This window comes from Lactuca serriola, chromosome 1 (assembly GCF_051521515.1).
Source record: "Lactuca serriola cultivar US96UC23 chromosome 1, Lser_US96UC23_V15, whole genome shotgun sequence".
Lineage (NCBI taxonomy): Eukaryota > Viridiplantae > Streptophyta > Magnoliopsida > Asterales > Asteraceae > Lactuca > Lactuca serriola.
Window position 1 is genome coordinate 249347666 of NC_136408.1, and position 25845 is coordinate 249373510.

The window sequence follows — 25845 nt, forward strand, 5'->3', positions numbered from 1 at the left end:
AGGAAAGGTCATGGGTTATTAGGGTTTCACCCTAATCATGTACACTATATAAGCATGCTTATGTTGCATGAAATAGCCACTAGTGGCACTAGTTGAGTGAGATTTTGTGTGTGGCCGATTTTTATGTGTGTATACACTCTCTCAAAGTTTTCCAAGAGTTTGTGGTGATTTGTGATTCCATTTGAGGCATTCACATTATTGGTGCTTGGCCCTCAAACTCCTCAAGAATCAAACTCATCAAAAAGGTATGTAATCTCTTCTAACTCTTTTATGTTTAAAAGTACCCTATGCCATGTTAGATAGGTTATGAACCTTGGAAAATTATTATTTTGCATGTATTTAGACAAACATAGATCCAAGGTTTATTAGGGTTGCATGCACACTTAGGAAGTGTTAGATTGCTCAAAACCCAACAGTGGTATCAGAGCCTAGGCTTGCTTGTTTGATACTTGATGCAAAATAGAGAAAATAGTCGATATTTTTGCTGTCTGCATGATGGACTCGCCGAGTCCAAGGCAAAATTCATCCTACTCGCCGAGTAGGTTCGTGCACTCGGCGAGTAGAATGATCGGAATGCAGAATTTCGACTTTTGCTGCTGGAAATGGACTAGAAACTTTACCCTAAACTGTTTTGATGTTTTAAAACTTATTTTAGTTGGTGTAATGGTTGTTCTAATCCATTTACAATAGCATATATCAAAATTTCATGCTTTGTATGTGTTCATATAATTATTGAAACTTTGATAATCATGTTCATGTTCTTATGAATTTAGAAGATGATAGGAATTATTTGCTGAATTGTTTAGGATTAATTCTTGATCATTTATGTGTTTTAATGGAGTCCATAATTTCTCCTCAAGTTATGGATATCCAAAGGTCACTTTTCTTTAACACACATTAAAAACACATAAGTTACATAAAATGAAGAGTCTTCATTTTATGAACCTTTAATTCATAAGTTATGAAATGAAAAGTTTTGAAGAGTTACAAAACTTGCCCTCAAGTTCTGGAATTTGGAAAAGTTTCACACACTTTAATAAACTTTAATTCCAACACTTAGAATTTTAAAAGTTAAAATCCAACACTTATACTATTTATAACATTAATGGTTAATTATATATATATATATATATATATATATATATATATATATATATATATATATATATATATATATGTATATATATATATATATATATATATATATATATATATGTATAAGAACAAGTCGTTTTACCGTTAGTAGGCCTCATTCACGAAGCCGGTCTATAAGGTGGGTATAAGGTTGTTGCCTATAAAATGGCGACTTAATGGGTGTCCACTCTCACCCACCGCTTGCTTGACTGGTGGAGGGTCGTTAGCCGAACGGGTAGGACAATGACTTTAAATTCTCATTAAAAGTATAATGATTATTATAAAGTAACTAAATATTTTATTTAATTCCCAATCTTAGTTACTTTAGGAAAAATGTGAATTTGGTGCTAGCCCATGAAATTCACACTTTGTACCTTACCAAGTCGTTGGTGGAGCGTGTGTGATTAACCGGCACACTAACTTGGACTATTAAGGATCACGGAGGGTGACTTAATGTTTGTCATAGATCAATGGAGCATGTGTGGTTAACCGGCACATTGATTAGGTGATAATATTAAGGGTACCAAGTGAATTGGTATGGTTATTCACACCTTGTTTTGTAATCCTCGGCATCCCAGTCACAAAATTTGAGAGGGCACACTCGAGATTGAAACATGCCATTGAAAAGTTCAATGAATCTCAAAAGATCTAGGAATTTCAAATCCAATTAAAACCTAATAAATTATTTCGTTTTTCATGGTGGAAATTGGTGAATCGTCATTCCCCTACCTTTAAATATTTTATAGCTTGGATTACGACATCCCTCTTCCAAATTATAAAATATTGTGTTGGGTCCTAGCCTTAATATTTCATATTGGGTGTTATATTAAGGACTTTGAATCAACTAACTTGATTTTCTCTCATTATCGATGTCTGGTTCAGACAACTATGATCTTCCCAAATCTCTTGAAGATGGTGTCCCTCAACATCATGCTTCACTTCCTCCACATCCTCCAATTATTCTCCCTCACCCACAAGTTCTTGAAAAGTTTAAAGTCACTCAATCCCTATTGGCAAGCATAGTCTATGTGTGCTCACATCTTGGAGATAAAGTCACATATTGACAAGCCGGGAGAGGTGGGTGTCAAAGTCTCGTGAAAGTTGGATGTTTAATCACTTTCTTAGTAACATAGTGAGTCTCTTTGGGACTACTATGAGGCAGACTATGACATGACCCTTAATGATGTTATCTATTTTCTTGGTGTTGTGGAATCAGCAATGATTTGGAACACCAGTAAAGCAAATTTGATTAAAAGAACAACTTCTGAAGTCTTAAATGGACATTGACAACGGTAGCATTGGATATCTAGAAAAAGATTTCTCTTCCCAATGGAAAGGGATCGGCCATAGTCAACTCAGTTGACCAAATGGTAAAGAGAAAGGCTAAGTCTGAGATAGTCTCATGTGCCATTACCAAAGGTTCCATGTGTTTTGTTGCCAAAGGAAGGGGCATTGGTTGCGAAGCTGCCCTATTCACCTGAAAGGTCATAAGGTTGATCAAGTCAAGAGGTTTGACTCTACTTCGGGTAAAGTCCACTGTCAAACTCTATTAAGTTCCTATTTGGAGATTCTTATGTGAATGGGTCGCATGCTGATGTTTTAAGAATCAAATAGAAAGCTTAAAATAAGTATATGTTGATTCTGATTGCGAAGGTGGGTTTCGATCGCATGGTTCGGTAATCAGAATTTTGAGCTGTTGCTTAAGAGTTATAATATATTGCTTATGAATAGATAACAACAAGGTTTTCATGTGGATTGTAAGGATAAGTTTTTTCCGCAAAGTTTTAAAAAAAAAAGAAAAAAAAAAGGGTTTTAATTTTATTTATTTAAAAATATCCTTGCAATGGCATCTGTGGAAAATTGTTGCTTATATATTTCCAGTAATAGTAATATTGGAAAGTAGATTTGATTCTTTCATTTGTGGTAGTGTCTGAGTTTACCAAATGAATAAAGTTTTTCATCACCCAAGTTTCAATTGGATAGAAACTTGGAATCATACAAGTTGTATTGTATGATGAATGAGAATTTTCATCTTTGAAAATTAAGACTAATTCTTTGATCACATGTATATGTGAGTCAATTGAAGGACTAAGGAATTAGGTAAACTGGGTGTGCGCTGGTGAAGGTCCACCATAAAGATTGATTTGTCATGATTTACTAAAGATTAGTAAATATGATTATACTTATGAGGTTAAGTATAATTCTGTAACATTGGAAAGGTTACAATGTATGACAAAATAAATGAGCAGAATCAAATTAGGCAGAAAGATAAAAGTTTCTCAAATCTGAAAGGATGGGAGAGTACTTTAGTATCGTATTTCATGATCATCTTAATGATTATGAAACCATATCACAAATTCATACTCTAAGGTCGTCTTAGTGCATTGTTATGGCTAAGAAGAGAGGTGATGAATTGTTGGATTTGTTAAAATCAAGAAGATGAGTCATACTTTGTTCCAAAACAATTCTTAGAGTCATACTCCAAGATTGTAACTTTGAGTGACATAAAGGAAGATTTATTAACACTAGTCAAATGTAAGAGTAAAATGTTTTCTACTCTTGTACATTTGAGATTGGTAAGTTGTGATGTCTTGGATGAGACAAAGACCAACTAAGACCAATTGTGTGAAGTGTTAGTCTTGATAAGAATCCGCATTGTCCCTTGAATATTTGTTTTGTCAAGGAATGGTTCTTGACTGGGGAAACTTATATGTCAAGGGGATAGTGGGAGCCTTAAAGATCCTGAAAGAGTTTCAAGATTTAATCAAGAGTAAAACCTGTAATTTATCACTAGCACACGACTTAAGGTTTGCAACCTATCGTGTTGACATAATTCTTATTTCTGTACCTACTTCAAATAAGTTGAATTTGCATGTGAGTTATCAGAGTTCAACTTGGAAGCATTGGTGGGCCTTGTGCTGCCAAGGTGACAAGAAACTATGACTGAACAAGTTTAATCCATGTAAAGCTGAATTTGTCACTAACCTTATCTTGTGATTATGGTTTTGAAAAATTCACATGGATAGGAACTCATACACTATAAAATCTAAGTTTCATAAGGTTTCTCTCCGATTCATGAAAATGATGGTGAGGAAACGCTTTCACTAAGTAGATTTTACGTAGATATCAATTGTGTTATTTGCATTTTCAAAAGTCGTTAGTGGAGCGCGTGTGGTTAACCGGCACACTAACATGGACTTGTGAGAAATGGCAAATGCCTAAGCAATTGAGACTATGATAACGGCATCCCTTTTCATAGTTCTGAAAATTGTTTAAACACACATGTGAGCTATCTAAGAAAGGGTGTATGAATCTAAATTTCAGAAGTCCAACAAGTTTCTGGAAATATGTCAGAGCTAGTGGGAGCATAAGTGTTATGCTGATAATCATCATGTTAGTGGGAGCATGATTATTACGTTTAGTGTTGCAAGTTAGCAATGTTAATTATAGAAAACAAAGTTTCAATTCGTGAAGTTGCAGGGGTTGAAAAGTTGTTTTGCTATAATTAAGGGAAAGGAAATTATACTTCATTTCAATTCTAAAGCTTAGATTGAGATTTTAATCATCTTTAGTCAAGAATGTATATATGAATTTTATGTTGGAATGGTTCAACTTGAAGAAATTCTATATATATTGCGTTTTCAAAATTTGATTATGATTACGGCATCCCTCTTCATAGTTAAATTATGAAAACATGGCAAATAAAAAATATTGTAGCAAAAGACTTGTCTAGTATCATGTCTTTATGTCAAACATCATGAATCGTGTCCCATATGCTTTGGATATAGGATCGATTGCATGTGCTATAATATTCATCTTTTCTAAATTTTCCAAATGCTTAAGGCATTGAGAAGGGAAAAGTCTAGAACTGGATATGACTAAAGTGATTAAGCAATTGTCGAGGACAATCTGAGGTTCGCCAAAGATTGGTTGCTCAGGGAAAGTTGGAAGTATGATGTAAGTTGTCGAAAAGGGCCATATTGACATATTCTAAAAAGAAGTAACTCTTGTTCGGAAGTGATAGTCAAAATGGGACTATGGAAATGTCTCCATAGGTGGAAGTTATTCAATCTATGTAAGAGTATAAAACCTTAATGCAAGAAGGATGTTCAAGGCAATGTGCTTTGAAAATGAGACTTCCGTTCCATAGAGGTTGACCTTCTTTGGAATACTCTGGAATGACTGGTGACAAGGTTTTGGTGACTTTGTGCATAATCATTACAAGAGGAACATTGCATAAAAGTTTAAAATCTAACAGATTTTTTGGTAAATGATAGGAATCGGGGATTCTCACATTTACAATAAGGATTTGGGATTGTGAAATGAGTATCATTGGAATCATGTTCAATTGATCTACATCACAATGTAAGGATCATAGACAAACATAATGTGCATACTTGGAGTATGGCATAACTATTGCTTAGAAAAACAAAGTGTACATGCTAGGAGCATGGGACGACTGTTGTTTTTTATTCAAGTATTAAGTTGATTGTTTGAAACATTATACAATGAATAATGTGTAATCAATATGGTGATAAATAAAAGGTGGTTCTATTTATATTCAAAAGGGTTCTGAGACCATATTGGATTCGATTATTATTGTGTTTCACTTTGCATGTTTTGACTTCCAGAATAGCTAGGTTATTCTTTCCAAATGACTAAGTTATTTAAACACTCCACAGTCATTCATATGTTGGAAGTAGGTATGAATCAAGACTGTCATGAATCGAGTTTGCAGATGGCTAAATGGGTTTAGTCATAGCAATGGTTGCTACAACATTCATGAGTGCTCATAAGTTATGAGTATTGGATTAAACCCACGCTCACTTGTATCACTTCATGGAATTTATCTCGAGTGATCGTGAGACGGTAATATCATATAAATCTTCAAACCTAGAGATATGAGTTGTTACCTATGAGTTGGTTGTGCATTGATTGCACATAAACGCATCAATAACTTGGTGTTATAAAACGTGCCTTTGTGTACAATTCAACAAGTAGTAGAACAAGCATATGAGTCGAAGTTTATCTGTTCCTTCTAGAAATAGAAGCGATATATGGGCCCCTCGATGATTTTGTTGTGACCTATGTACCAGCCGGTCAGAACTAAATTTATGTGTTCGATTAAGTTCTTTGTCAAACAAATCGGAAATCGGGAAACAAACTGCTGGACAATAAGTACGACGTTGTTCCATGTATTTGTCCGGCTGATATCATGAGAACAGAGGATTATATGATCACTTATCTAAAATGGCGCTTCATAGTTCAACAGAGTTTTCGAGAGCTACGATTGCTGGTTCGTTCCTGAAGTAACATACACAAATATAGTTATTAGACTTATCCAAGTGGGAGTCTGTTGGATAACGTGTCTAAGTCCATAACTTATTTGGTATATACTTGACCCGAGCCGGCATGGTCCATTTGGGTTGCATTTCATCCGAACTTTTTATGGATAATTTTATGAGAGTTATACACATATGTTTATTAATATATTATAAGTTATAATATATTAATATGAAGTCATGTTATTTAATTAGTCTTAGTCTTAAATTAATTATGAATTAATTTAGAGATTAAAAGGAAGACTAATTAGATTGTAGGCTATTGGTTTTATATGGTGTGGGCTAACACTCATTTGTTAATGGGCTAAGCTTGTATGGAAGTCCATGGATGATCCATGGAGCTTTTAACCCATGGATCCTTGGAAAAGGAAAGGTCATGGGTTATTAGGGTTTCACCCTAATCATGTACACTATATAAGCATGCTTATGTTGCATGAAATAGTCACTAGTGGCACTAGTTGTGTGAGATTTTGTGTGTGGCCGATTTTTATGTGTGTATACACACTCTCAAAGTTTTCCAAGAGTTTGTGGTGATTTGTGATTCCATTTGAGGCATTCAAATTTTTGGTACTTGGCCCTCAAACTCCTCAAGAATCAAACTCATCAAAAAGGTATGTAATCTCTTCTAACTCTTTTATGTTTAAAAGTACCCCATGCCATGTTAGATAGGTTATGAACCTTGGAAAATTATTATTTTGCATGTATTTAGACAAACATAGATCCAAGGTTTATTAGGGTTGCATGCACACTTAGGAAGTGTTAGATTGCTCAAAACCCAACAGTTATGTGTCCCAACTCCCTCCGAAGTCCAAAAAACATGTTCGAAGCATGTCCTTGAGCGTCTGAATCGTCTGCTGACTCTGCCCGTCCGTCTTTGGGTGGTATGCGGTGCTGAAATGCAACCTCGTACCCAACTCCTCATGGAATTTCTTCCAAAATCTAGACGTGAAACGTACATCTCGATCTGAAAAAATCGAGATCGGTACTCCATGTCGTGATACCACCTCCCTCACATATATCTCCACTATCCTCTCCGTAGAAGAGCTCTCACTAATAACAAGGAAATGAGCGCTCTTCGTTAGCCGTTCAACGATCACCCAAATTGAATCAACACCCCTCGCGGTCCTCGACAATTTTGTGATGAAATCCATAGAAATCTGTTCCCACTTCCACTGGGGAACCTCAAGTGGCTGCAACTTGCCATGCTGACGTTGGTGCGCGGCCTTAACCCTGCGACAGGTCAAACACCTCTCAACAAACCATGCAACATCCCTCTTCATACAGGGACACCAATAGTCTCTTTTTAGGTCCAAATACATCTTTGTGACCCTAGGATGGATCGAGAACCTTGATCTGTGCGCTACCTCCATCAGGATGGTACGTGCCCCGCCCGTAAACGACACCCAAATCCGACCTTAAAAGGTCATAAGCCCTCGGTTATCGGTAACAAACTCCGGTACCTGCCCAATCACCCGCTCTCTATTACGGTTCTCCGGTCTCACGGCCTCTTCCTGGGCCTCTCGAATGGTATTCAACAACGGAGTCATCACCATCATCCTCATACAAATATCTCGTATCGGGGCACTCTCCGCTCTACGACTCAGGGCATCGGCTACAACGTTAGCCTTGCCTGGGTGGTACAAGATCTCGCAGTCATAATCCTTTACCACATCCAGCCATCTCCTCTGGCGTATATTCAGGTTGGGCTGATCCATCATGTAATTCAAACTCTTGTGGTCTGTGTATATGATACACCGAACCCCATACAAATAATGGCTCCATATCTTGAGGGTGAACACCACTGCCTCTAACTCCAAATCATAGGTAGGATACCTCAGCACGTGAGGCTTCAACTGCCTTGATGCGTACGCTATCACGTGCCCTATCTGCATAAGCACCGCGCCCAACCCCGATATCGATGCGTCACAATACACCACAAAATCCTCCATCCCTTTTCGGGAGGGCTAATATTGGGGCTTCACAGAATCTCTGGCGAAGCGTCTCGAATGAGGCCTGCTGCTCTGGACCCCAACTAAAAGTCACGCCCTTCCGGGTCAACCTGGTGAGAGGAACTACCATCTTATCACAACCTCAATCTTGGCCGGATCGACCAATATCCCCTTCTGGTTGACGAGGTGCCCTAAGAACTAGACCTCTCATAACCAGAAATCGCACTTGGACAATTTGGCGTAAAGCCTCTTCGACCTCAATACTTCGAGAATCTCCCTTAAATGCTCCTCATGCTGTTCTCGGGATCTCGAATACACCAGAATATCGTCGATGAACATAATAACCCACCGATCCAACATCGGCCTGCACACCCTGTTCATGAGATCCATAAATGTTGCCGGTGCATTGGTGAGCCCAAAAGGCATCACCACAAACTCGTAATGCCCATAACGGGTCCTAAATGTCGTCTTCTGGATATCCTCATCCTGCACTCTCATCTGATGATGTCCAAACCTCAAATCTATCTTGGAGAACCAAGACTCTCCCTGCAACTGATCGAACAGGTCATCAATCCTCGGTAAGGGGTAACGGATCTTGACTGTCAACTTGTTCAACTCCCGGTAATCAATGCACATCCGGTGTGAACCATCCTTTTTCTTGATAAAAAGGGTCGGTGCTCCCCACGGCGAGCTACTCAGTCTAATAAACCCCTTCCCTAGCAGCTCCTGAAGCTGCGAGGATAACTCCTGCATCTTTGGCGGCATAAGGTGATAAGGTGCCTTGGCGATAGGCGTTGCTCCCGGAACCAAATCGATGCGACACTCCACCTGCCTCTCAGAAGGCACGCCCGGAAACTCCTCAGGGAAAACATCCAGGAACTCACTCACTATCGGAACATCCTTAATCAAAGTCGGCCTCTCCGTGGCCACTGATGTATCCATCACATAGGCTACAAACCCGCTGCAGCCTTGCTATAAACTCTGTCTCGCTTTGGCAGCCGAACAAAATGCTAACCCACATCGGGTACCCTCGCCATATAGAGTAAGCACTCCCCCACTAGGGTCTCGTATTGTAACACCGTAAATTTCAAAACAATTTTTCATTTAAAAATATTCGTTAATTCTTAAAAACACTTTTCTTAAAATTCCAGTCATAATCGAATTACAAAAACATAACTCCATTTTCACTTGCTTAATAAACCAGGATCCTCAAAACATAACTCTTTCTCTGGTGTGTACAATCGAGCCGGTGCCGTCCCGTGATCCTGAGAGAAACCTGAAACACATAACACAAAACACTATAAGCACGAAGCTTAGTGAGTCCCCCAAAATACCACACATAACACATATTAGCCACTCGAGGCTATAACTCTATGGGTCCGTGGACCCTACTCTATGAACCCTCTAGTTCTAACTCTGGGAACCTTCCGGTTCTAACTCTGTAAACATGCACAACATAAATCACATAGAAATAATGCAGTACAACACATAACATACATAGCATACAAATACTCTGTCACATAACTCTGGTTACCTACTCAAGGTAAAGTATAGTGAGAAGACTCACCTGGCAAGCAGAAAGCAGATATCCCCACACTTGAATCTCGAACTCGCCACCGCCTAACAAATAAGGCAAACACTCTCATGAATATAACTCTCGAGACTAGAATCAACCCTCTCTTGGCACCCTCTTAAGGGTAAAAGACCATTTTACCCCTCTCTTCGCCCAAATGCCACATCACTGACCAAACCCTAAAAGTCAACAAAAGTCAACGATCAAGTTTGACCGGACTCGACGAGTGCACTAGGGCGACTCGGCGAGTCTACACGTGTCCACTGACTCCCTTGGATCCTTTCTTGACACGTCGAGTATTTCTCTGACTCGACGAGTTTCACCTAGCATAAATCGCGGGGCCACCACGACTCAACTCGCCGAGTCTCAAGAACAACTCGGCGAGTTCCGGCTTGACTCAGTCCCCCCTGACTCTCCCTGACTCACTGAGTCGACCCCTCAACTCGACAAGACCACTCGCTGAGTGGTTACGGGCAAATATCATGCTACTCTCTGAGTCTGTTCTTCAGACTCGGCGCGTCCATGCCATCCATAACTCAAACTCACTTCTAAGGTCAGATCTGTTCCATACAATCATAGATCTGGCCTCCCCAGGCATGACAATCACATAAAGTCCAAACCTTGGTGCTCAAACAACAACTATTTGCTCCTAGATGATGTTTTAGCCCCATATCTCATAACTCTAGGTCAAAACTCCCATGAATCCTCATAAATCTTAAGGAATAAAGCTTCTCTGGACCTCTATGGATCTCACCCCAAGCCTCATCACAAATAGGGACGAAATGGACATCAAATCTAACTAACAAAGGGGTCAAGAAACCCTAACCCCCATGTTTATCATGACAAGGAAGCCAAAATATACCTCCAATATGATGCTCTGAGCTCCAAAATCGAAGGATGTCCACCTCCCTTGCCTCCTCTTAGCTAGAATCTCCTTTGCCTTGCCAAACAAAGCTTCAAAGGTCAACAATGGCCTCTTCTCTCTCCCAAAACGCTCAAAATCTCTTAAGGGTTTCTCTCTGGGGTTGGTGGCCGCAAATGATGGCCTTAAGCCCCTTTAAATAGGTCTCAAACCCTGGAAATTAGGGTTTCATTAAACAGCATGGACTCGCCGAGTCCAGACGCGAACCCGCGCACAAAACCACGATCCTACTCGGCGAGTTTGGACTCCAACTCGCCGAGTCTCCTCATACTCACCCAAAAATAAAAGAATAAAATAATACTTAGGAATCTGGGGTGTTACAATCCTCCCCCACTAGAATTAGACTTTGCCCTCGAAGTCTCGCTCTGCAAATAACTCCGGATGCTGCTCACGCATCTCACGCTCCAGCTCCCAAGTTAACTCTGGCCCTTTCCGATGCTGCCACTGGATCTGCACCAGTGGCACCTCTTTATTCCTCAGAACCTTAGTCCTTCGATCTCTTACCGCTGCTAGTCTCTCAGCATAATTTAGGCTCGCATCCACCTGAATATCCTCTAGTGGCACTACTGCTGACTCGTCGGCTACGCACTTTTGCAACTGCGACACGTGGAAAGTGTCGTGAATCTGACCCAACTCTGCTGGCAACTCCAAACGATAGGCTACCCTACCTACCCTCACGACCACCCTGAATGGACCAATATATCGGGACCCCAATTTGCCCCTCTTCCTGAATCGAATCACTCCTTTCCAAGGAGAGACCTTCAGGAGCACAAGGTCGCCGATCTGGAACTCGAGCTCGGACCGGCACCTGTCCGCATAACTCTTCTGACGACTCTGAGAGGTCAATAACCTCCGCCTGACCTGCCGAATCTGCACAGTCGTCTGCAGCCCAATCTCCGTACTACCCATAACACGCTGCCCGACCTCTCCCAAGTAAATGGGGGTCCGACACCTCCTCCCAAACAACAACTCAAAGGGTGGCATACCAATGCTCGAATGATGGCTGTCGATATGGGAAAACTCAACCAAGGGTAAAGACGTGCTGCAACTCCCTCCGAAATCTAATACACATGCCCGTAGCAAGTCTTCAAGCATCTAAATCGTTCGCTCGCTCTGAAGTGTCCTCAGACATCACCATGATAAGCTCTAGCTCATTTCTCATATCCCTCTTCGAGACTGATCACCAAGTTAGCTTTTGACTCCACAGCTGAGCCTCCAAAGGTCACCCATATCATGATCCAAATATCCCACTAACTTCCTCCCCGTGACCACTATCCCGACCCAGTGACACGCAAGTCACGAAATTCTCTTTTCCTTATGCGAGAAAAATACAATCCAACTGAGGATCGTCTCAACTCTGATCTCTGGTGTCTGCTACGCATATCCCTTGTGCATCTTGCCGCATCTCCCGACAGAGACGGAGACCCCAGTCTCTGTTGGGTTTTGAGCATTCAAACACTCCTAAGTGTACATGCAACCCTAAATACCTTGGATCTATGTTTTCTCTATTATACATGCAAATATGAACATCCAAGGTATTATCCTAATCTAAGCTATAAAACAATGAATATAACAAGATAGAATACATACCTCTTTGATGTAGAATGTCTTCATGAAGCTTGAGTGCCTAGTTCCCCAAGTGTGACACCTCAAATGGTTCACACAACACCAAATACACTTGGAATAACTTGAGAGAATTCTACACTTCATGAAAAACGGCTAGCCCTCTCTAGATTATACTAGTTGCCGATTTTGTCAAGAATAAGATCTTTATATAGTGTTACAATTAGGGTAAACCCTAATTGTCATGACTTTCCATTTCCTTGGATCCATGGGTTCAAATACACCATGGAACATCCATGGACCATCCTATAGGTTTTAGCCCAACTTGATTATCCATGGAGCATTAGCCCACTATACAAGTATGGATGATTTACACAATCAACCCATATATTTAATTAGTCTTCTTTTGATCACTTAATTAATCCTAGATTAATTCTTGATCAATACTAATTAAATAATCTTATTATTCTTATTATTAATATACTTGAACTTATAATATATTAATAACCATAAGTGTCTTATTTCTTTCATTATAGTCTATCCAAGTGCATGATGCCATGCAACCCAAATGGACCATGCCTGGTCGGGTCAAGTCTTACCAATTATAGTTATGGACTTAGACATTAATCCAACAGTCTCCCACTTGGATAAGTCTAAAACTAATATTGCATATGACTTCAGGAACCGACTGGCAATCGTAACTCTCAAAAGCTTCTGTCAAACTCTGACCTTGTAGATGAACTCTGGCCTTTGTCAGTGACTTGTCCATTAGATAAGGGATCATATATTCCTCCATTCTAGATATCATATGAACTGAGACATGGATTATAACCATTCTCTCTGTCCATTTGTTGTTTCCCGATTTCCGATTTATGACGACTAACTACCCGAATCAAACAATACCTGAACTAGAATATCATTGACATGGAACGATCCTAAACAGAGCACATACATAACATATCAAAATCACAGCAGCATATCATAATAGCATAAATAAGAAGTCATACCCATCACCACATCGGGTGCAGCGCATGCCTCCTCGGAGTTGTAACATCCTGTTTATTTATTAGATAAATAAATAAATTAATGATCGTAATATAGCCCTAAAATCAATAATTATTAAGCAAGGTGTAATTTTGAGGAACTAATTGTAAAGAGTTGAGAATTCAAGGGTTAAAAGTGTATGTTTCGGATGGGTTCCGTAAAGAATTATGAGGGCAGGGATTACTTGGTAATTATTTGGACTTCTTTTGAAAATAGTTTGTAGGGGAGGGGCTATTTTAGTAGTAAAATCTGGACATCAATTGTAAAGGATTTGCATGGAGGGGTTAAAAGGGTAGATTATAGACTTGATATGGAAATAATTTAATGGAGAGGGACTGATCTTGACATTATGGCATTAAATTTGAAGGGCACGGGTATAAAGCCTTAGCATGTGCCAGTTGCCACAAAACCTTAACCCTATCTAAGGATGCAGCCGTCACCCACCTTTACTCCACCCTCACCGGCGCCGCCATCTCCGGATCTCCCTTCTACTGTTCGTCAAATCTCCAGCCGCACACTTCGTTCCCGTTTCTGATCGAGCAAGACTGTCAGACACAACCGCTGTAGCCACGCTGCCTTGTCATTGAACAACATCGTCACCTCCTCTGCAGCCCCGGTTAAGTCGCGAACGGACGAAGAAACCCCCCCAAGAACGAAGTCAGAACTGTGAATGGCAGACACAAGTCGAGTGCGATCGGAATGCTCGCGGTGAGGCCATCTTTCACCTCTTTTACCCTTTCTAGCTGTTTGAGGCCATAACCGTCGTTGGTTGCCATTTAGTGGCGTTCCGGCGGTGTTCTACCACCTGGGAAACAAGATAACCCGCCACCACCACCGTGAATCGTTGCTGAAACTGTTCTTGAGTTTGTGTGGGTGTGTGTTTCTAAGTTGTAAATCAAAAGAACCGCCGCCACCACCACCATGAGGTGGTGGCTGTTATTGCAAGATGTTGCTATCACCTCCGCCACTGTCGTGGTTTTGTACTTTCGTCGTCGCCAACCGCCACCAGGAGGGTGGCTGGACCTTTTTGCAAGCAAGAGAAGCGTGTGGATGTTTGTTCTTTCTATAGTATGTGTTGTGTGTAGCTTGTTGGCCGGAAAATCCGCTGCCACCACCGTGAGGTGGTGGCTGCCACCATAAGCCGCCATCGGTGCGTGTTGATGTAGTTAGTGTGTGTGTGTGTTTATTCTTGGTTAAGGCATTGTAAACTGTAATTAGCTAAAGTATAATGAAAGAAATTGAAAACCACCACCTTAGGGTGGTGGCTGCCGCCACCGGCTGCCGTGTCGGGTGGCGGTGTGCTTTGCCTCGCGGTGTTGATTCGTTTGGGGTGCTTGAAACCCTAATGGGCCCAAAGAAGCTCAAATGGACCCAATGAAGCTTAATGGACTCTAATGGACCCAATAAAACCTTAATGGACTTAATAATATTTTAGTGGGCTTAATAGGCCCAATAATGCCCTGATTGATCTAAAAGTCCAACAAATTAATAAATGGGCTAGTATTTGGGTTGGAAACCCTAATTTTGGGTAATTAATCGAGACACACGGGAATTATTCAATAACTTGGAATATTAAATAATAATCATTGGCGGAAATTAATCTAAGCAATATTGGACTTAATGGATTAAGTCCTTAATGGGTTAAGTAGCAAACTTAACCCTAATCATCATTTTATGTGAAACCCTAATTTCACTTGGGTTTATTGTTGGGCCATTCTTTTGGGCCTTGATGATTGGATTATTACTGGGTCATCCAGGAATAACCATATGGACTAAAATAATTTAATGGGCCTAGGGTAAGGCCCATGTAAGGGGCTTAGGCCCAATTTGGAAAATTGGGCCATAGATGGGACATAGTTTGGGCCTTAATGATTATATGATGTTGGGCCTTAGAATGAGACCATGTATAGGCCTAGGCCCAATTTGGAAAATTAGGCCATGTGTTGGGCTTTGATTCCTAATTGACTTTGGGCCTACGGATTGGGCCTTAGGCTTGAATAAGCCTAGCTAGGGGTAATGTAGTAACTACCCAAAGAATGTACATATGGTTATGTATTGGGACCCAATTATTAATTGGGTGTTATTTTGGTGTTGACAGTTCGGGAATCTGTCAGCCAGTAGTTGGGGTCGAGTCTACGGGACTTCAGCAACTGTGGGATTGCGTCTTCAGGACTTCAGCAGTGTGAGGTGAGTTACCTTCCAGTAGCGGTGGGTCTACGGCCACAATGCCGGCCCACCAGTAGGGTTCATATGATAGATGATTGTCTTTATGATATCATCTAGGATTGCTACTACCTGATATGTTATATGCTAGCATGATATGTTGTATGTGATAATAGTAAAGTTCGGTTGTTAGGACCGAAGGGTAGTCAGACACCCCAGATACGTCTGACGGTATGTGATGATGTGTTTGCATGTTGGCTTGTTATGTTTTATGCGATAGAGGTAGTAGGAGGGGACCAGTCCCCGAGTTCGGTTGTTAGGACCGAAGGGTAGTTCAGGCACCCCAGATATGTCTGATAATATGTTTATGTTATGTTATATGTGATAGTAGTAGTAGGGGTGAAATAGTCCCCGAGGTTCGGTTGTTAGGACCGAAGGGTAGTCAGCACCCCAGAATGGCTCGACATGGGTAGGTCAGCACCCCAGAATGGCTTGACACGGGAAGGACGACACCCCAGAATGGCCGTACAGGTAGGTTGGCACCGCAGAATGGTCGTACCGGGTAGGTCGGGTACCCCAGAAATTCGTGGCAGTATGTATGTTATGTGATTGTATGGTATGTGGTATGATGGGGGAACTCACTAAGCTTCGTTCTTACGGTTTTCAGTTTTGGTTTCAGGTACTTCGTGTTTAAAGGAAAGGATTCGGCTTGATCGCAGCGCATCACACTATGGTTTTCCACACATGAGATCTTTGGGATTACACTCTGATATTGTTTTATGATATTATGCTTTGACTATTTCTACTTGGGTTTTGACATGACATGATATTATGGATGTTATCTTATACCGTTGGTTTTATAATAACTTATTTAAAAATGAAATTTTTGGCCTTGAATTTTGGGATGTTACGAGTTAGTATCAGAGCCTTGGTTTGAGGGATTCGGACATACTCTCGGGTGTATCTGAACTCAAACTAAGGGCTTGGTATGAAAATTTTGAAAAGTAAAACCATTTTATAAAAAGGAGTTTGAAAAGAATCTGAAAAGAGAAAAGAACTTTGAGAAGAACAAAGTGTGTGATGCGTGCAATCAGCCGAACTCAAGTAAGTTTTCCCCAAGATACCCATACATGTTATGTTATGGTATGATATGATATGATTATGAGAATTGCATGCTAGATTAGGGCTAAGGATCTAGGAGGATGCCTTATATGCCTATTGTAGGTGCTTGTAGACTTGCATGCTAGTACTGATCAGTCAGTGATAGGATAGCCTGTCTAGGTTATGCCTGATTATATGAGCCTTTAAATTGTATGTACAGATTCCTGATTAGAGGATAGAATGATCTGATTGGAATATGATGGTTAGATTTTCCATTGTCTGAATGTTGCTTGCTCTATGCTTTGTGGGACTCTTAGTTATGTGAGCTAACTATTAAGTGCATATGCTAGGTCACATGGGACACAGACCGGATAATCTCAAAGTGAGAGACTTGACCCTATTGCGCAACTCTTGTCTGAGTCCAACCGTTCTAGGGATGGGTCTTTTACTCGAAGGATTATCGGATCTCTATTGCATGTGGCTATACTCATGAGGTAGCTAGTTGACATTACTGGGAATCTTTCAGCAGCTGAGGACTGGTTGAGTTCGGGAACCTAGGGAAGCCTAGGATAAATTTCAGTGAGTTAGTAATGAGGTTCAGTGAGACTTGGGAGTACCAGTTTGAGGAAGTGACTTGGAGGATTTGGGAGGATTGCTGAGGAAAGTATGGATAGGTGTGGAAGGTAGTATTGGGCCCATACTACTGAAAGCACAGGATCCATACTCGACTCAGTGAGAGTCTTGGAGAATCTAAGAAGCTTCAGGGAAGAGTTTGTTACACAGTTTGGGGGACAGAGGATGTTCCAGTTGTTGCAGCTTAGCCATTGGCAAGCGAGGTAGTGCGCGTGACAGGGTGTCAGACCCTGAAGGATATGATTTCCAAGAGTTGCAGATGCGGGATCGATTTGGGAGCACCCTTGAAAGAGAGGTGTGTGCCAGGTGCATATAGTAAAGGGTCCTAGAAAGAGACCCATGACTTCTGATCATCAGGTGAAAGGCCAGTAGGGCCTGAGTCAGTGCAGTGCGTACGAGAAAGTACACAAGGGAGTTTGTCACTCCAAGGGTTTAGGCTGCTACGGGGTAGCAGGATTCGTCATATCAGCAGAAGCGGGTCAGTATTCCTCCAGATGTTGTGGGTATGTCATCTTCTATGATATTAGGTAGATGTTTGGAATACGTACCACTTTGGAATTGTGAGTGAGTTTGGATAAGTCAAACCTCGGGTCAGTTTTTCTGCTAGTGTTTGGGTTAACAAGGATCATATATGCCATCCTGCATGCCGAAAGGTCCTTGATGAACCCAAAGAGGGATGCGTCTTGCAGAGTGGGTTCTGCGCATACCGTTATCATTTCGGATCCATGTTGGGATCCATGTAGGAGTATTATTTAGAAGATATTCGATGAAGGTTGGAGTGATAGTTCTCTAGTGAAGTCAGCGTTCAGGGATTCTATCATTGTTCAGGTATGGTCGGCAATTGTCTATGAATGAACTTTGGAGTTCAAGGCACTACCGTTGCTAGGACAGGATTGGTAGCATGAAGAGGGTAGTGACAGTTGCGGGTGTTAGATGTATAAGTGTTCGGACATTGGATGTTCAAGAGAAATTCACTTTCGCATGGGTTGTGCTCGGTTAGGGTTCAGTGGTATTGCAAGATTGGGAGTGGGAACGAGGATTCCTCAGCTAGAGTGAAGATTAAGGTCTTCAATTGACAGCATGTTAGATGGATTGAGGTGTCATACTCGATTAGATTTCAAGAGTACCTATCGAGACTTCTGAGGATGGGAGATCTCAAGGTTTAATCGTCGATTAAGCACTAGCATTGGCAGGTCGGTTGTCATCAGTGGGATATTAGAAAGCGAGAAGGATCAGGAATCCTTCAATTCTAAAGTAATGTGAAGACTTAGTCGAATCTAAGTGGGGGAGAGACTTTTATAAAGTTCTCCAACTGTGAGTCTTGGTTGCGCAAGGTGCATTCTCTTAGCCACCTTGTCAACTAGAAGGGTATTCTAGTTGATTCGGCCAAGATAGAGGTCGTGATATAGTGGGAGATTCCGAGGTCTCCATCTGAGATTCGAAATTCATTGGGTATAGCGGGTTATTACCGGAGATTTATGCGGGAATTCACCGAGATTGAGGTTCATTTGAACCGACTGACCAAGAAGTCGGTGGCCTTTCGTTGGGGGCATGGGCAGCAGGCAGCCTTCGAGGCTCTCAGACAGCGGTTGTATGAGGCACTGATTCTCACCCTGCCAGAGGGTGTAGATGATTTTGTGGTTTATGGTGATGCTTTGATCACAGGCATGGGTATGGTACTGATACAGTGAGGTCACGTGATAGCAGGTTTCGAAAACCAGGTTAGAGTTCCGGTTAGGACTCGAGTTCAGTTGAGGGTTAGGTCGAGTGCGTGTTCGACCCGATATGTAAAGTGTTGTAAGACTACGGGTGCAGCCATAGCATTCACTAGCAGTCAGTTAGCACGGAAAGTGTTGTAAGTCTGCGAGTGTAGCCGTAGCATTCACTAGCAGCAGATAGTGTGAGGGGTGTTGTAAGTCTGCGGGTGTAGCCGTAGCATTCACCAGGTTGGCAGATAGTGTTAGGGTGTTGTAAGTCTGCGGGTGTAGCTGTAACATTCAGCAGGCAGTCAGATAGTGTTAGAGTGTTGTAAGTCTATGGGTGTAGCCGTAGCATTCACTAGCATCCAGATTGTAACAGCCCGGAATTTCAAATACTGATATAATTATGATTTGGGGGTGTTTTAAGAGGGGACTCGGCGAGTTGGAGCCTAGACTCGCCGAGTAGGACCGCAGACTTGGTCGCAGGTTCGCGACTGGACTCGACGAGTCCAAATATGGACTCGGCGAGTCGACGCTGTTCAGCAGAAACCCTAGCCGTTTCGTATTGGATCGTATATAAGGGTTGTTATGTCGTCATTTCACGTCTTTTGGCCGATTGTGGAGAACCCTAAACAACTGTGGCATCTAGAGCAAGCTTGAAGGCCATTAGAGACTTTGAGAGAATTGTAGTGCAAGAAGAGGAAGGATTTTGGCCAGAGGAAGATCAAGGGGATCGAGTTCTGAGGTTTGGGGACACAGAGAGTACGTTTTCAGGTTATGTTTCGGATCATTCCTGTTATTTTGATGTGTACACGAATTTAGGGTTTATGAAACCCATTTGGTGATTAGATGGATTATTATATTGTTACCCAAGTGTTTGTAACCCAGTAATAGGATGGGTAGAGGTCCAGAAGGTCCCATGATGGTGTATTTCGGGACCATACGTATTTCAGGAAGCAGTTGCTCGTCTGCATGGCATGGACTCGCCGAGTTGTTCTTCAGACTCGGCGAGTAGCTTGAAGATTCACTGGGACTCGCCGAGTTGTTCTTCAGACTCGGCGAGTGGAGTCGGGGTGGCCCCGCGATTCTTCCAGGAGTGACTCGTCGAGTCAAAGAGGATACTCGACGAGTAGAAGGGGAATCTTAGAGGATTGAAGGACGACCAGACTCGCCGAGTCGCCAGGGAACTCGCCGAGTCCAGTCGAGCTGACAATGGACTGTTGACCAGAGTTGACTGGTGTAATTTCTTAGGGTCAGTTAACGTGGAAGATAGAAGTATTAAATAAGGGATATATGATGTTACAGGGAGCTTGTATCTCGGAGGATCAAGTGCAAGGGATTTTAGGAGTTGCTATCTTCCAGTGTCCGCGAGGTGAGTCTTCTCACTATACCTCACCCGGAAGGGTTTGATTGTGTGACCGGAAGGTCAAGTATGTTGTGTGTTATGTTTATATGCTATGAATGGAAAGTTAGTTGCTACGCGTGATATACATGCTTATATATGGGCCGGAAGGCAAGGTATTATGTGACAGAAAGGTCAGGTATGATATATGATATATGTGCTTTATGTGTTAGAGTATTTGTATTATGTGTTATATATGTGTATGGGCTGGAAGGCAATTATCATGTGGATCGAAAGATCCGGGCCGGAAGGCAATGTTATGTGGATCGAAAGATCCGGGCCGGAAGGCAATGTTATGTGGATCGAAAGATCCGGGCCGGAAGGCAATGTTATGTGGATCGAAAGATCCGGGCCGGAAGGCAATGTTATGTGGACCGAAAGGTCCGGGCCGGAAGGCGTATGTGCGTAAGGTATTTTGGGGAACTCACTAAGCTTCGTGCTTACGTTGTTTATGTTATGTTGTTTCAGGTTCTTACAGTAACGCGGGATGGCAACGGTTCGATTGTACACACCGAAGAAAGAGTCGTGTTTTGGAGGATCCTGGTCTTCTATTATAATGAAAATGAAACTATGTTTTGTAGTTCGAATGTGAATAAGCTTTTAAACAAGTGTTTTTAATATTAAATTGATTATTTAAATGAAAATTTTGTTTTTTGGAAATCACGGTGTTACAAATTGGTATCAGAGCCTTGGTTTGAGGGATTCGGACGCGCCTACGGGTAAATCTGGACTCAAACTGAGGAAGTAAGGAAAAGTTCCAAATAAATGGTTTTCTAAAAGTGAATAAGAGTTCAAAGAGAAAGCAAGAAAGAGCAGTGTGTACAATCAGCCAGAGCCAAACGGTGATTTCCCAAAATACCCTTACTTTTGTATTATGAAATATCGATTATGCACTTTATGAGACATTATTGCATGCTAGAGACAGGCTAGGTATTTCACATCTTAGGACTAGAGTGGCCTGATTTGTGATGCCTTAGTCTAGGGTTTGCTGTTATATGTGCGTTATGCTTTTGTGTGCATGTGATGAGTGAGAGTATCTAGTTAGAACGCACAAGGGGTAAAGCTACGGGGTACAGAGGTACTTCTGAGGATGAGCCGAGAAGGTGGAGCTACCACAGATGGGGAGTCCTATGTATGCTTCAATGCTCGAATGCTGCTTGCTTTGTGCTTTGTGGAGTTATCGATGATGGGAGTCAGCTACTAAGTGAGTATGACGATACTCAGGAGGTAGAGGGCTGGCATCATTAGGAACTCTTCAGCAGCTGATAGCAAAGAAGTGGGAGGACAGCAGAAGGGACTAGGGGGTAAACCTAGCCAGATGAGTGCGCTGGTAGAGTAGGGGATTTCGCTGGAAAGCGAGCACGCGCGATGAGATGGGTGAAAGAGCAGGTTTATCAGCTACTTAGGAACTCTGGGATGGTCCGTGTGGAAAGTATGGGTAGATGTGGCAGGTAGTATGGGCCCGTACTACCGAAAGCAGAGGACCCATACTTGATACAGGGGGGCATTCTGAAGGTCCTAAGGAACAGATTGAGGAGTGATGTTATGGTTCGAATACCATACATCGGAGCGGATACAGAGTGATGTTATGGTCAGGGCACCATACATCGGAAACAGATTGAGATAGACGTTGTGGTTCGAGTGCTATTCATTGGAGCAGATTGAGGAGTGGTGCTATGGTTCAGGTACCATACACCGAAGCATGTTGAGGAGGGATGTCATGGGATGAGTACCATGGTTCGTAGTGGATGGTGCTTGTGGCTATCTTGTTATCCGGTTATCGATCGGACGAGCACGAGCGAGCGGGATGCGAGGATTCGCGAGATCCGGCGTGATGAGGTTCCTGCATTGTTGCGGGCTGAGTCGCCAGAATTGTTTGGGTCGATCAGGACCACTATGATTGAAGAAGTTTGATGAGCGATATGTGGCTTTCGCAGAGACGGCTGCCGCGGCAGGTTACGGCGGCTGTAGCAACGGCAAAGAAAAGGGCTAGTCGGGGTTTTCAGTATCGGGACTTCTATTATGCGAAGCCTCCCACATCCGATGGAGTTCAGGACTCGATTGTTGCTATGAGATGGTTATCGGACATGGAGGGGTGTTTTTCCACGAGTTTATGCCCTGCTGATCAGAGGGTGAGGTGTGCTCTGAACCTATTGAGGCTCGGGGCGAAGGATTGGTGGAGATTGACCACGAGGTCATTTTCCGATGCGCAGAGGGTTGCGGTTGCATGGGATCAATTCAGAGGGATGTTCAGTACTCGCTATGTTCCGCGGAATGAAAAGGAGAAATTGGCTCGGAAGTTCCTTGAGCTGAAGCAGGATTTGGAGTCGGTGACTGAGAGCACCGGGATGTTTATTGAGAGGGCGATGTTTTGCCCTGAGATCACTTCGGAGCAGGCTCAGATGTCCCGATATCCGAGTATGCTCAAGGGGGGGGGTAACAGACAGTTCGTGCCTGCGCAGAGGCGCGAGACCGTGTTGGTATCGCAGGAGGCCGCCATGTGGCGTGAGTTAGAGGTTGAGTTGCAGTTGCGTGAGATGAGGCAGGCCCCGATGCAGTCGCAGTCGGCGCCGAAACGGTCCATGACCGTAGACGTTAGAATGGGGGATCGGAGCGGTCACACTTGTGGGAAGTGTGAGAGAGATGGCACCGGAGCTTGTTGGCCCAGTGGTGCATGCCGCAAGTGCGGAAAGGAGGGGCATGGTGCACGGAATAGTTGACAGTCAGTGCCAATTCGAGATTTGAGGAGGACAGGATGAAGCGGAGCCCCAGAGGGCTCAGGGTCGTGTTTATCGGCTTGCGGCGGAGGTAGACGGAGCAGTGCCGGAGGCAGCTGCGGGTGTGATGCTGTCTTGATGTCTTGATTAGCTTGCGTTGATTGTGGCGTATTGTTTGTGCTGGTAGTGTGGATTTCGGTGCGGTATTCGTTGTTTCGCGGGGTTGGCATGATTATGGATTGGTGCTTCAGGTTTTGTTTCGGCATTCGTTGTTCCCTGATGGTTGGGTATGATTATAGTTTGGTGTTTTAGTTCCGGTAGCCTTGTGCGGTTTTCGATGTGGTGTTCATCCTTTGGCAGATTGTGGGTTTTGGTTACGGATTATTGTTGAGAATTTCGTTGGTTATCGTTTGTGGGGGTTGTTGGTGGAGATGCGGCACTGGGTTGAATGACGGGTAGCATCTGCAGTTGTGGAGTGGATAATTGAAAGATCGGATTCTTTTGAGCGGATTGATCAGGGAGGAGATGTGTTTTGCTGAGGGTTGCTTACGCTTGTGGGAAGCAGTCAGTGGGTAAATGTTCTCTTTGTGCAGGATGGTTCTGAAAGGTCGTTAATGACGATCGGTGGCAGTTAGTCAGTGCTTTAGTGGGGGAGAATTGTAAAATTCTCCGGGAGATCGATGAGTATGTAAGGGTGCTTAGCTGTTGGGATTCAGCAGTGTTTGTCAGCGCAAAGTATAGGCCGACGAGAGCGAGTGTTGAGTATGCGGGGCGAGATACAGACCTAGGGCATTTGATTGTGGAGGCCTGAGAGGAGGTCGGGATCAAGCTTGAGTAAGTAATCGGAATTTCGCGATCAGAGTATTGGTACGTTTGAGGTACGTGATGGGTTGTACTGCATTAATCCCACGGGATTATGTTGTGCATGTTTCTAGAGCTGGAACCGGAAGGTTCCCAGAGTTAGAACCTGAGGGTTCGCAGAGTTTGGGTGTACGGACCCACAGAGATATAGCCTCGAGCGGCTAGTATGTGTTATGAGAGTCGGTCCAGTCATACTGGAGACTCTGTTGGTATTGCTGGATTAGTTTGAGATTTGCGGATCGCGTATGTTGCAGTGTGATTGCATTGGAAGGTCTGGCCCCGGGTTAGTGATCTTGTTTAGCTGAGGCAGTGATTCTGAGGAGTGGAGAGAGTGCATGGGATTGAGAGCCCCTGCAATGAGAACCAGAGTATGTGAATAGCAGTTACGCAAAAAGGGTGGTGTCGCTTGGGGCGAGCACCGTGGCACCGGTTGTAGTGGCATTATGTTCAAGAGAGTTCCGTGGAAAAGGAAAAGAGGAGGGTATGTAGCTCCGAAGGGGGTGCAAGTTCACGAAAGTGAAAGCTGCAGAGCAGAGTTATGGTTAGAGTATTTCGAGTATGGTTTTGAGCGTCGTGTTCGCGGCAGTGGAGTAGGAATCCATCCGGTTGGGATGTCTGTTGAGGCTCAGAAGGGATGCATGGAGAGAGAAAATTTTAAATTCCCAGTGTGAATCTGATCAGGGTGTAGGGTGGATGTGGTGGTTCATCTTGGGAGATGTTCGAGGATATCATCAGTGTATCGGGTCTTTCCACCTGCGGGTGTTGGGACTGGTTCAGTACGTGTATGTGATGGCAAGAGGGAACTTGTGAGAGTTGATCTGAGAGGGAGAACGGATCTCTCAGTCGGTCCGGAATGGGCAAAGTGGGCTTTGGATCGGGGATCCGGTAGTTCAGGGTTTCCTAACCCTTATGGGTTGAGTGATCGTTGAGATTTGGAGCAGAGTGCATCTTGGGTAATTTCCGATTACAGAGAGTGATGAGCAGTTCAGAGTTCGTACTTTAGTTGACAAAGCAGACTCAGCAGGTTAAAGAGAGTTAGTGATCGTCTAGAGTTAACAGGAAAGTTATGCAGGCAGACGCCGTTACGAGTATGTGATTCAGGTCAGCGACTTCGTATTTCTGACGGGGTGCTTCGATTTAGGAAGAGGGGTAAATGGGGGGCCCCAGTATGTTGGGTCTTTTCGTGAAGGTGCGAAGGTAGGAAGGGTGGCCTATCGTTTGGAGCTGTCAACGGAATTGGGGCGGATCCATGACACTGGTATGTGTCGCAGTTGAAAAGGTGTATAGCGGATGAGTCAGCAGTGGTTCTACTAGAGAACGATTAGGTGGATGCGAGCCTGTGTTACGTCGAGAGGCCAGTGGCCGTCGGAGATCGGAAGATCAAGGTTCTGAGGAACAAGGAGGTACCTCTGGAATTGGTTCAGTGGCAACATCGTAGGGGATCGGAAATGACTTGGGAGTCGGAATGTGAGATGCGGGAGCAACATCCGGATCTATTTTCAGAGTGAGACTTCGAGGGCGAAGTCTAGTTCTAGTGGGGGAGAGTTGTAACAGCCCGGAATTTCAAATACTGATATAATTATGATTTGGGGGTGTTTTAAGAGGGGACTCGGCGAGTTGGAGCCTAGACTCGCCGAGTAGGACCGCCGACTTGGTCGCGGGTTCGCGACTGGACTCGGCGAGTCCAGATATGGACTCGGCGAGTCGACGCTGTTCAGCAGAAACCCTAGCCGTTTCGTAT